The sequence below is a fragment of the Ambystoma mexicanum genome, chromosome 1q (genome assembly GCF_040938575.1).
Source record: "Ambystoma mexicanum isolate Mex_15411 chromosome 1q, UKY_AmexF1_1, whole genome shotgun sequence".
NCBI lineage: Eukaryota > Metazoa > Chordata > Amphibia > Caudata > Ambystomatidae > Ambystoma > Ambystoma mexicanum.
The window spans coordinates 653,249,249-653,263,253 of NC_090922.1; positions in this window are offsets into that span (position 1 = coordinate 653,249,249).

Consider the following 14,005-nt stretch of genomic DNA (forward strand, 5'->3'; position numbering starts at 1 on the left):
AAAGCATAATTTTGTAAATTTGGTGTAAATCTGTCCAGCAGTTTTTTAACAAAATGGGCAAAAAAATGTGACTTCTTGGTCCAGTCCAGGCTCATTTCCAGATTCAGAGTCTGCAGACGCCTCTACACCAATCAGAGGGTGGCTCAATGTCGGCATACACCAAAGACGTACCCTGATTGGTTGTTCGAAAACGTGAACTGCATCTGATTTTTTGAAACAGTTGCCATGTTGGATCCGCGGACAGTCGCTGCAGTCCGTGGAAAAACGCAGTGAGGAAAAAGTCTGGAAAGAAAATTTGGGGTTCTTAGCTGTACGAAAGACGGCCTGGAAAGGGTGAGGGAATGGAATAAACTTGATATGGAGCTGTTTTTATAGGTGAAGAAAGGGTGTGTAGGTGCCACTGAGTCTGCAGTCAATTTTGCTGTCTGCGGACAGCACAGTGAGAACAACCTCTGGAAAACACATTTTGGGTTATTTGGTGGCTGAGAGAGGGCCTGGAAATAGTGGGGGAGTGGAATAAAGTTTTAATGGAGCTGTTTTTAGAGGTGAAAAAAAGGTGTGCAGGTGCTGCCGAGACCGCATTAAATTTTTTTGTCCGTGGACATCATATGGATTCAGTTTTTTGACCCTCATAAATAGTACATTCAATGTACTATATTTGGTACAACATTATTGTGTGCTACACTGTTGTTGCATTGACATGAAATAATCATTGGGTCATTGGGGAAATAAATCTATAGTGGATTAAAAAAAAAGACGAATTATGTGAGTGTGAGTTTGATAGTATGCCAGTTTGAAGTGTGTTATAGGGAATGTCTAAATTAGTTATTTACCCATTGGCGTATTCCAACTATATTGCACTTCATAAGATGTTTTGCAGTAACAATAACTGTGATGGCATATTTGAAATGTATTACAATGAAGGGTTAATGTAGTTAGATACCCGTTGGCATGTTCTAACTGTCTTGGATTCTAAACATACTATTATAGTATTTTAGATGTAGATAGATACAAGCTGGTGAATTCTAACTGATTATTGTACTATATTTTAGTGAGTAAATATGAGGTGAAGGAATATTAAGCAGGCATTTGTTAGATTTGGTGGTAACATTGGTGTATTTCAATTATATTGTTTTTTACAAGAAGTATTGCAGTAACAAGAACTGTGATGGCATATTTGAAGTGTTTTGAAGTAGTTCGATGCCTGTTGGCATATTCTAACTGTTTTGGGTTTTAAAAGTATTGTTGTAGTATTATGGATGTACTTAGATACCCGTTGGCGTATTCTGTTTATTATGCTATACTTTAGTGATTAAATTTTGGTTGAAGGAAAATTAATTAGGCATTTGTTAGATTTGCTGGTAACCTATGTTTTGGAGTAACGGAAGTGTCGTTACATTCAAACCAACCACTTCTTTTTTTGACATATGCAGTATAGTGGCCTGAAGTGTTTTTGGCACCACTGTGGTAGATTATACCCACTGTTGTGAAGGTTTTCTTGCCAAGAGATACTTGGCCGGGTGTGAAACTAATAAGCTTACAGTTGTTTTTGGTACCATCTGCATTGTACCTTAGAAGCATTAGTATCACATATTGGCCATGTGAGTTTTTTTGTATGCTGAAAAGATTGTCTGAATTACAAAAGGGCATAATATACTATGATTTGCATTCTGCAGAAGCTAATGAAATGGAATTAATTCACAATTTGGTATGGATACATACACAAATCGTTCATTAGGGATGTGCTCTTGTGAAACATGGTTGCAGAGATGGCATGTATGTTTCCATGCGTATGGAATCCAGAGGATTTCATTTGCAGGGATGTGTTTTGGTTTCTAGTACTTGTAGTAAATACATTAGGAATTCTTGTGGATCTTCCTGTTTGTTTATGGTGAATTTTGAAAGACAAGAAAGGGTGGGCATCACTAGAAAATAAATATAAACATATGTAGGGAATTTAGAAATTCATAAAAAATAAATGGTTAAACTAAAGGAGCAATGTGGTAAAAAAAGAAAAACTTGGCACAAGGGATTCATGACACACAGGAGAAGGATCAGCGTTACCTCTAAGACTACCAGAATGCTCTCTGTATATCACCTGACAACATTTTTCAGATCATGCTTTGTAATGTAATTCAAATAGATTTGTACATTACATAATGTCTCACACAAACATTACAATTACAGTTCACATGGCTCAGTCTTATATTACTTCATGAAAAGACAGTACACAAACAGGCCCAGTGTCTTTTAGCCAATGCATTTCGGATGCAAATCCATCTTCAGGGCCAAACACTATCTTTAATTACACCAATTAAAAAAATACACAAGACATAATGTTACCATGCGGAGCAAAAAAACAAACAACCATGGGAGGAAAAACATAAAAGAATTAAACAGTTACCAAGTGGCAAACATCTCATACAGTCCCTTACACATAATAATAGAGCATAGTAATGTCTCAATTGATACATAGTTGTGTTACCTTAATACTTCAGCTGATATTGATGTGACTATAACAAAAAACAGCAATATAGGTACCTGTAAATACATTGTTTCAAATAATGCACACTAGATGAGTTATGTCAAGAGAAAACACAGTACCTGGATCTTTAGGGTAACCTATTAAAGGTTAATTGCACTTCAAAAATGGCCATGTCAATGTTGAGAAAGGAGGAGAAGAAGAGACAAAACATCTATAATCCAGACCTCCTCAATCATTAAACTTTACACTGATCCCTCTACCAGCATGTATCCAATATTGTAAATCACCCGTGTCGGCTTACCAGTTAACTGCATCTCATGGCTGAAGCACCATGTAACATGCTTGTTCCTTAACCCTGCTAGTGTGATTGCTGTCACGGGCAGCGTGATGTCACCTGTCGAGTACACAATGACATCACTTCCACCCGGAAAACTGCCTGGGAAAGGGACAGCATTGATATGTAAGTAAACAAAATCAAAATGCAAACACATTTCTTGTAAGACAAATGTATCTTATAAAAACCCATATACAAATAGAATTGTGCGCTAAAGTGTAATGAAAACGTAAAGGGCTCGAAATAAGTCACAAAGGTGCAAAGCAGAAGACATATCAATAATGTCAAAACATTATGTGCATTAGCCAAAATTCCGGATCAATATAAGATCAGGCTTAAACCATTACTGCATGAGGGCACAGCATTGACTCATTAAACGTTGTGCAATAGTAGTTTGACTTGCACTCATCCCAGACGGAAAGTGATGTATGATCACAGAAACAATCTTGGGAATGCAGAAATACATACACGCCACTCTTGTACAGATATAAAAAGGCCAAAACTGGTCTATTGTGCAAATAATTACATGTTAAGAAACCTCATAATAACAATACAGTGATATCTGCAATCAGGTTATGAGCAGTCATGATAAAAGTACAGTGATCTCACAATCAAGTTGTGAGCAGTCATAATGAAATCTATACCCATAGTTATCTGCACACTAAAGTCCATATAGCAACTTGTAATAGATATGGTGAATCATAGGAAGCATGCGTAATTCACCACTTTGTTAATTCCTCCTGGAGTAAGGGCATCCAGTCTTTCAATCAAGTATGTCTCTCTTTGATCCATTCCCTTTGCCAGATCTTCATGTGGTTGCCTTTCGTGATTGACTCCACAACCTGAAATATTATCTGTGAGATGTCATGTCTTTACTCTTGCCAATGTCTGGCTACTTGTTACTCACCGAACCGGAAGGAGTACTTGATTCCGACCTGGATCGAGATGTGAGGCGAGCCATGGAAGTCTTCAGAAAACCCAGATCCCCTGATTTCAAAAGAATCAGGCTTCCTCTTACAGAGGGGCTCTTTTTCATGACGTGCTACTCTGCTATTATGTAAAACAAGACAGAGTAGTCTATAATGCAAAAGAGCGGAATTGAGCGCACCACCAAGCAATGCTGCAAAAAATACAAAAGCTGTTTTGAGTATAACGCCAACCTGGTGTGATAGGTATATACAATTATTGAACACAATAGAATCTCTGGTACCTGAGGTAGTGGAAATGAAGGGCTTGAGAGGAAGTCCCGTATCAGTTCAGTAAAGTGTTCAGAGTTCCAAAATGAAGGATGACAACAAAAGGATAAAATAATAAATGGGAAGGTTAGTATAGGTAGGACAACCCGAACGGCACGAGGGACGCACTAGGACCGGGTTGGTGCAAATCTGGAAAGCGTTCGTACTGCACTTTAGTGGAAAATACACATCATCTTCACAAGATGTAACACAGTCCAATAAGTAGGTGAGGTAGAAGTAAATCCTTAATTAGGCAAGGCTGGAAATAGGACTAAACTGATAGAAGACTGAATTCCGCTGGAAACAAGGGCGCTTACTGTAAGAAGAAAACTGAAGACTGTAATTCCATTCTTAGCAGGGAATGGCGTGCTGAAAACCCGGCAGAAGGACAGGCTGAGCGGGGAGCTCAACAGGAGCTCGGCAGTGTAAAAGAGACTGCGAGCGGATTCAAAACCAAGGCAACCGATACCAAAGGACAAATCCAGGAAGCAAAACAGGAGACAAAAGGCAAGGTCTGTTAATGGTAGATCAAATACAAAGCAGGATACACGGAGGGTAATCCGAATGGAACAAGCCGTAGGCTATGAAAAGGAACGCCGTAACGATCAATTAGCAGCAACGAAGCTCCCGCGGCTAACCGCTTTTAAGGAACAAGGAGGCGTGGCTTCCGTGAAAGCGAGGCACATCTGATCAGCTGACTAGCAGATCTACGTGACCCAAACAGTTTCCAAGGCAACTTGCAACGCTGCCAGAACGAATTCCCTGATTGCGAGATACTCTGTGGGAACTATCTTTTCGGTAATGTCCTTTGTTGCTGTCGTAGCGTAACACTACTGCTGAATTTACTTTCTTGGTCCGAATATAGCTCAATCCATCCCAGCTTACATGGTCTTTTACACTGTCCAACATAGTAGGACTCAGAGGAGCATTTGATAGCATAAATTATGTTATTGGTTTCATATGTGGCATAACTAATTAACTAGATTTTCTCACCAGACATAGGATGGTTAATAACATTGCCATTTATTAAAAACCCGCAGTTGGTACAATGCAGACACGGAAAGGTGCCTGTTTGTTTGGTTTGTGGAGATTTTTTAGATGCTCTGGTTTTCACCAGTTGGTCCCTCAAGTTTGTGCTTCTCTTACAGGCAAATATGGGTGGTTCACAAAATAGATGTTCTACCCTGGTATCACATGTAAGAGTTCTCCAGTTTTTGTTGATGATGGATTTGATCTGGCAGCTTTGGATTGAGTATTTAGCCACATAGACTGGAGATGGGGGTTCTTTTTCTGTTCTGGTCTCAGTAAGTAAATCAATTTGTTTGACCTACGACAGCCTTTCTCTCGCTGCACCAACTTCCTCTGGACAAACATTTCTCTCCCATTGTCGAGATCTCTTCCTCATAGTCTTTAGGGTCACTAATGATCCTCCTGACATGTAACATTTGACTAAAGGGTACATTTTTGATTAGGCTTGGCTGATGAAAAGTTAGCCTGTGCAATAGGTTATTTCGATCGGTCTCTTTCTTAAAAAGGTTGGTCACATATTTGCCTTCACATGGTGTAATCTTCACATCCAAATAATGTATACACTGCTCTGATTTCTCACTCGTAAATTGGATGCATGGGACTTTAGTGTTGAGATATGTCAGAAATCCCTGCAGGGTTTCTAATGTCCCTTTCCATATACCAAAGATATCTATGGAGCGGACCCACATATACAAATAGTTATGCCAGATGCTGTGATCCAGTACATGCTCTCTTTCAAATCTGTGCATAAAACAATTTGCATATGTGGGGGTCATGGTTGCTCCCACTGAGGTACCTGAGACTTGAAGATAAAATTGATATTTAAACTGGAAATATGAGTTCTCAGATATAAATTGTACTAACATAATGAGGATTCCTTAGATGCCTTTATATCTCCTTCATTCAGAAGAACCTGTTCAATTGTTTCTATGCCTAGATCATGTGGCACGGATGTGTTTAAACTCTTCACATCAATTGTAAACTTGATAGAGCCTTGGATGTGGGGAATTTGATTAAGTTGCTAAAATGTGTTGTATCCTTAACATAGGTATTGGTTTGCTGCATTTGCACAAGGGCTCGAGAATGCTTTACATCCCTACCACAATAGGTCTCCCTTGTGGAATGGTGGGATGTTTATGGATATTTGGCAATATATACAAATTTGGAAATCTAGGATGAGAGATTTGTAGAAATGTCTTAGTATGGTGAATTTTACCATTCCTGTACTGTAGTGGAATTCTTGCCTTATAACCGAGACACTGTAATAAGTACTGTCAGGATTATATGTGACATTTATATGAAGGACAAGCATTTGCAAATACAACTGGTCTGAGCTGTTTAAGTAAACGTTGTGAACAATTGGTGGGAATTGGAAGAGAAGATTGATTGGTACATTTGCATAGCAATTTACTCCAGTTGTGTATATTTTATGTTGAGTTAATTGTTCCATGACATCAGGAGGAGATGTGTTTTGCCAATATAGCTTATAGATTAGTCTAGTATTTAAGACAGATTTAACATCTTTAGTAAGCAGACGAGTTCTTATGCATTTTAAAATGTTAGCTTAGGTGAGATATGCAGACTGACGCATGTTTTAAGTTAGTTCTCTGTAGCAAAAATGTTGCCACAGATTTACATTTCCATTACTGTCAAGTTTTCTATGGTATTATTTGTGTACTCATGTTTTGAAAATAGGTTGACATTTTACTGGTGTTAACTGTAGGGAGTCTCCACAAACAATACTGTGCTTTCCTCCAAAAAGATCTTTGTGGTCGGTTTTTAGGACTTCTTGCATTCTGAGATAAATTAAAGCCAACATGAGGTTGGAAACCATGCTTACTTCATCTATCAGACGCAATTTAATTTGTTTCAGCATTCTGTGTACTTCACTAGCCGCTTCTGTTAATAATTTGTAATATTCTAATTTGTTTTGATGTTCTACTGGGAGAAGCAGTAGTCAGTGTAAAGTTGCACCTCCTGTGTTTTAGGCCGTTAAACCTGTGAGGGCTGTTACAACAGCTTGAAAGGTTGTTGTTTGTTAGGTAATGTAGAAATATGCTGATTATTTTAATTAAGAGCATTTTACCAGAACCAGCTTCACCACTTACATACAGGAGCAGAGGTTTATAATGTTTACAGCTACAAGTTTTAGTTTCATGTTGAAAACAATGTTCAATTTCTTCAGTGACCTCTAGATAAATGGTGAGTTGCTCATCATTTATCTGTGATTTGAGCACTGACATGTTTTCTTCAGATTGTTTAGATTGATATATAGTATTTTCTACCTCAGGCATGGCTATTTCTACTCAATTTAGAGTGAGAGGTTCTCAAAGTAGTTCTTGGCTTCCTTTAGGGGACGGTTGACTGCCCCCAGGAGTGTCTTTATCTAGTAGAGCTTCAATGTCTTCCTCTTGTTGAAGTTCATTGTCCAACATTTGTTTGAATTGTTTGAAATTGTCATTTGTTATACTGTTTCATTTGTTTTAATGCAGCTTCAAATGAGTCATGGTCACCTAATAGTTCCTCTTCTTTTCTCCAAGGGTTAACAAGTTGTATTAGGGACATGTAATGCAGTTCTCTATCTTGTGGACATTTAAATGCTAACTGTATATGATTAATTAAGCTGGCTTTGGTAAGTCTAGGTTTCCTTCACAAGTTGAGACTGAATATTTGCCAGTTGTCTCATCTGGTGTGACATTGTTTTTGTAGTAGTAGTTTTGGGATATATCATAAAGGCACATGTATTCCAAAGCAGTACCTCTGTTTGGGTAGTATTAGTCAATTCAATTGTTTTTTAAAAAAATGTCCCAGCCTTTGGAATCTTTTGTGGCTATTATTTCTATCTCTTGGTAGTATTTTAGTACTCATTTTTGGGATGAAGCCAGGCCAAGGTTAAGTGAGACAATGCATTCATATTTGCCATATAAGGCTGTACCTGTTAAACAGTCAGCAACTTTGTAGCACCCACATTCTCTGTAGGAGAGCATTTTATACCGAAGCTGTACAATTATTGTGACAGCGCTTTGTCAGATGATATGTCATCCGAGAGGTCTTTTAGCTCTTTTCTCAGCTTTGGTGAGATAGGCTGTGACATATCTTGCAACTGAAGTGGAATTGTCTGCAATGTATTGTATGCCTATATTTACATTCCAAAAGAGGGGTATGCTTGCATTGTAATCATTGATGTACTTGGATGCTTCTTCCCTTTTAATGATGAATGTGTTTTAGGGGATTTGCCTTTTACACTGTGTCTAACAGATGACATCAAGCTATTTACTTGTCCTTTTGTGCAAACTGGTCTAGGGTAGCCAAAGCAATGTTTGATATAGTATGTATCTTTGTTTTTATATCTACGTCGACAGTATTTGCCATACGTATGTTTTTGGCAGCATAGGATATGTGTACATAGGTCACTATGTGTGATTTCTGACGGGATGTCACAGGTAACTATTTTTCAACAGACTTTAAAACATTGGCATCACTGTGATGGCCAAACTTGGGAGAATCTTTTATCCATAAATGCATGGGCATGTGTGGGAATACTTTGTATTGATATTCTTTTCTCCATAAGAAATGTACCACTTTTCCGAGCAGAGGAGTAGTTTTATTTCAGACAAAGTGCAGCATGGCAATGAAGTGATAGTGAAAGTACCTTGATTCTTTGACAGGGTCAGTAGAACAGAGTTCTTTGGGTGTTTTTATATCTATTCCCTCTTTCGTTTGGTTTGCAGTGTGTAAGAGGTCGTCCAAGTCATCCCAAGTGTATTCTGCACAACTTAAAGTAACAAACCATGTGGGTGGGCCTATGTTCCTTAGCATACAATGTACATCAGCCTGATGCCGGAAGCAGCATTGTTTTGTAGCACGCATGTTTAAAAGAGATTTGTGAAAGTTGACTGCAAAACATCATCTTGGTCTTTTATCTTTTGAAGGCACATTCCTCAATGCTCACACCAGAAAAAATACAGCCCGCTAGGAAAAAAGGCCTAAGACACGCTTGCAAGGATAACAAATATTTATTTCTCCAAAATAAAAATGCATCAGCAAAGAACTCTGCTGCCGTAGAGCACTCTGAGCTCCGTAGGGACTTGCAGCACATTATAAGCAAACATAATTTCACTAATGACATCATCATATAAGGTACAAATCTACGATTCTAACTGGATGAGCTATATACATATAGAATCTGCTGCATATGTTATGCCAGGCCATTGGTCCATCTTCATCCGTTCATCTTTGTCCACGTGGGTGATGCTGGGCTCTTCATCCGAGGTGAAGTTTGCCTGACAATTATTTGGCTACTAACAAAAACAATGTTATTTTATCACTGTAATGAGTACCTGGCAGATATAAGGATGGGATTGGGGGAGAGCGGAGGTCACACTCACTAACTCACTGGCTTCACTCGCTTCCCAGACAGATCAGCAACTCCCAGGTTCTCCACCTTAGTTTTATGATATCATTTTGATGCTACACTGCACCTCGCAGCACAAATCAGGTGACCTATTTCTAAAGGCACAATAGCCTTTCCTTCTGATCTTCATGATCGATCGAGGGGTGTACACGTTTTATGGTCAGTGGTCTGGGTTTGGAAGGTGCCATGGGATGAAAGCATGGCAAAGCTATATTTCTCGTGTGGGGATTGTTGAGCGTAGGAGGGCTTGGCTATCTATCCCATGGGATGGTACTGCCAAGAGGCACTCTGCTTCCTTCTCATGACCTTGCAGGGTGCATTCTTTCCTGGGCGAGAGGGCCTGAACATTTTTAGAACAATGGAGGACTGGACTCTTGGAGGCCCGGCCGGGGTGGGGATGATGTTCATGCTCATGCAAGGAAGTCTTATCCTAACACACAAAAATATGTTCACTGTGCTTGGGCCTGCTTCTAGGATGACTGCCGCTTGCCAAGATGGGATTTGTTCCCGTATCTACCATACAGCTTGTAATGCATGGACTAAGGTGGTCATGCACCCTATGTTATGTGCACCTTCCTCCACCTGATCCCTGGATGTGCTCTCTTAACGTTTAATTCTCATTCGGTATCGCCTAGGGGGTGGGAAGACCCTCTCTCCTTCCCAACACTTTTAAAACAGTTAGTTGGTGGACATGTTTAAAAAATAAGAGCCTGTTTTAATGTGTGTGCAACTCCATAACAGAGAGTTGCTAGTTTCCTTTCAAACAAGAGGTGGAAAATGTATTCTACATTTTGTCTTAATCTGGGGTTTTCAAAATACATTTGTAAAGAGGAGTGATATTCTGATGCAGTAATTTGTTTGGCTCTTTCATTATGTCTTCCTTTTTTTCTGTCGCAAAGAGTAAAGGAAAATAGCTTGCTTCTACACTTTTCCCCCATATACCCATTGGGGATCTGTAAACTTGATGTATAGGTTTCTAATGCATCATCTATGGTGGCTTTGGAGTGTAGTGGGTGAATTGTATACTGGTCTAAAATGGTGGCTGCATTAACAGGATCTACACATTCAAATTGGCCAGTTGGTGTTGAATCATGTATTATTTGGGTGGTTTCTCTTAAGTTTTCCTCTATGTTTATATCTTTGTAGTATTACTTGTTTTCTTTGGGATATTGTAGGGCTTGTTTAACTTTGTTTAAGTTGACTAGTTGTTGCCAATTTGTTTTTTCCTTTGTTGGTACACCATTAACAAGTACAATCAAAGAATTATCTATTGGCTATTGTACTCCTAGAAGAAAAAAAAAGCAAGACTTGACTACAGATTGGAATGGGTCCTGTTGGCAAGTGTGCATGTACTGCCAATATATTAAACTTTCACACACCAAGTGCCACATCTGCTTTTCCTTCCTGCTATAAATGCACATATGCATTTTTTTAATTTTCATGAAAATGCTCCTAAAACATTTTTAAACGCACACCATCGTAAGTAACTGTCACTTGACGTGAGCAGTTGCTGAATGCTGCAAAACATGGCATTTGATAGAGTGGTTAAAAAAAGACTATGCTTATTGAGAAGCTTATTGCAGGGTAAGTAACAACATCCCTGCATATATATTTATGAAGGTGTTGAAAACATTTTTTTTCAAAATATAAGAATACCTGTACTATGTCTTGTATATTGTTGAATCTGCAAATAGAAATCTTGTAGAGTTTCACAGTAGTTTTTGTTGCAGGTGGCTGTGAGTAGCTGGAGATATGTACTTTGAGAGTTCAAGAGTACATCTGAACTGGTGAACTTAGGTGACAGGGTTACATGTAGAGTTTTTGGATGTGATTGGCGGATGGATGTGTGACTGTTTGAAAGCAGCCAATAAGGGAGTGTTACAAACATCAGAAGTAAAAACAGTAGAAGGGCTGCCCTATGCTACTGTGTCCACGGACACCGCAGCAGTCCTCAGACACTGCAAATGCCATTCTGGTCCTTTTAGCATGCCTGGCATGGAAAGAGGACTGCAGTGACCGTGGCCAGTCGTGGATGTCTGCAGACAACGGGGATCAGCCAATCAGGGTTCCTTGTTGTGGTGTGCAGAAAAACAGACTTGCTAGAGTTATCTTTGTTGTGTGGAGTGAAGATGGCTATGGCTTTGAGTAAGCAGAGTGTCTGGAACATTGGTGATTCTTGGATCCATTGGTTGAAGGTGTATTGTGAGCAGTCTGGATTATCTGTGGTTCTTGTATTAGAAGATGTTGATGTTTCTTGGAATGGATTTCGAGGAATGAAGTGGGCGGACTTGCTCCCGATTTGTGAAAGTATGGTTACTTTGAAGCATCCAGACATAATTGTATTTCACTGTGGAGGCAAACGTTTGGGCTATGTCATTGGAATTTCATAACAGTTTGCCATGAAGGATTCATTTGCAGAGTTAATGGAACTGTTTCCATGTTAGAAGATTGTGTTTTCTTGGATCGCTCAAAGACAAATGTGAAAACATTTTGCTTTATTTAGTACACAAAATGAGAAAGCAATGTGCAATGTGAACAAAGCTGTATGTGTTTTTTTGCAGAATTTTGGAATTACATCTTTTGATAATGAAAATATCAAGTTTGATACTATGACATTTTTACGAGGAGATGGTTTGCATTTGACTGATGTCGGAAATCAGGTTTTTCTTTTGAATGTCCAAAATTCACTGAAACATTTTTTGTGAACTTGTGAAATATGTTGTGAATGATGTTTTTAGTAGTTGTAGTAAATAAAAAACAAAAACAGAAAAAAATTTGAAGCAGTTTTTGTGAAAATTAGAAAAAATTATTAAGTTTAATAGAACATATGTTAGTTCAGTATATAAAACCCTCAACATTTTAATAAAAAATGTTCTTTTAAGAGCCACCATTTTGTAACAAAAACAAGTCAATTTATTTAAATTCCCTCACCCCACGCCTGGAATTTTCTGGGTGTATGCAGACATTTGTACTGTCCGTGGTCTATGCAGACTGCAAAAGGTCCTGTGATTTTTATTCTTAGTTCTATTTGTTAACTGTGAAAGGTGGCTCCTAAAGGAACCTTTTTTTAGTATTTTTTTACTCTGTATTTTTGTGGCTTTTTTGTTTTTTACAGCTGAGGCAAGGTAAGGTGGGGAGGGAAGGAAAGGAAGGGGCAGGTGGACAGGCGTAGATGTTTGGTGGGCCTTAAATTTAAGGTGGATGGCAGTGTTTCTGGTGCTCCTTGTCGGTGGTGTCGAAAACACTCCGAAACTGCTCCCCCCGGCAGATCATTGTGTCACAGTACAAACATAGTACTGTAACCCTCAAAAGGTAATGGTCAACAGCATACTGTATGGCCTGCAAGGCGGTCAACAGGATCCTCTGCCCCTCAGGAGTAGGTGTGGTGGCAGGAGCATTCAAGGAAGATGGGGTAAAGGTTGTTAACCTGCTTCTTCCTAAGAAAGGAACAGCCTTTCTCAGAGCACCTGGATGGTTGTATTTGGTGTAGTAGTACATGGAGGTGGTCCCATAGGAGTACTTCCCGGATTGTGCTTGACTGAGTGCCGCACTCAGTGCATCTCAGCTTATCAGCCCGTGCCTTCGGTACACCCCCAACGATGCTGAAAAACTTCCATGCCCATGGCTCCCTCTGGGCGCTGGAGGTAGTCTCTTCCTATACCTCATCTTGCTCTTCCTCATCATCCTCTTCTGCATCTCTGCACCTGTTCTTCTGTCCAGGCCCTCCATGTGGTTGTTTTGCTGGTGCTGGTGGCCCCTGGAAAGGAGGAGGGATGGCCATAGCAGATGCCATCGCTGCAAGTGAAGCTTTTCTACAAAGAAGGTGCTGTCAGCTGCTCTCTCCTGGATTGCCAGATTGAGAATGACTGAAAATAATGGGTAGGTCCCTTCAGAGGAACCATCCGTGGACCGCACATTGTCCATGGACTACTGAGTAAAAGTCCTTTTTTGTTTTACTTGAAACATCACACTTGCAGACGTCCCAGACTATGCCCCTGGTGATCTGGATACTTTCTGGAACTTTCTGAGCCCTTTTGAGGTTCAAAATTTCTGCGGAGTGTGTGATTGTCTGCAAAGCACTCCCCATAACCACTATAAAAGGCAACACCCCATAGCTGGTCCTCATTCTGTTTTTGGCTACCAGGACAGAGCATTGCTCCAGATTGCTGGTTTCCTGAGATTGGTTTTGCTGCTGTGCTTTGCTACCTTTGGAGGACTATTCCAGATAGCAACCATGGCTGTCCCTACTGCTACTGCCTCTGCCTCAGCAGCACCCCCACCCTCACCCTCACCACCACCACCACCTTCCCAAGGACCTGGGGAGGGGAACAGGTGTGGTGATGTATAGAGGGATTAAGTAGAGGACGAGGATGAGATAGTGGAAGTCCCCATTGCAATCAGCCAGCGTGAGTCTTGGGTGTGGAGGCTGTTTACTACCGTTTGGAAATGTTCCCAAAGCTCGTGCAAACAATGTGTGCTGCACTGAGTGCCAGATGGTGCTCAGTCGC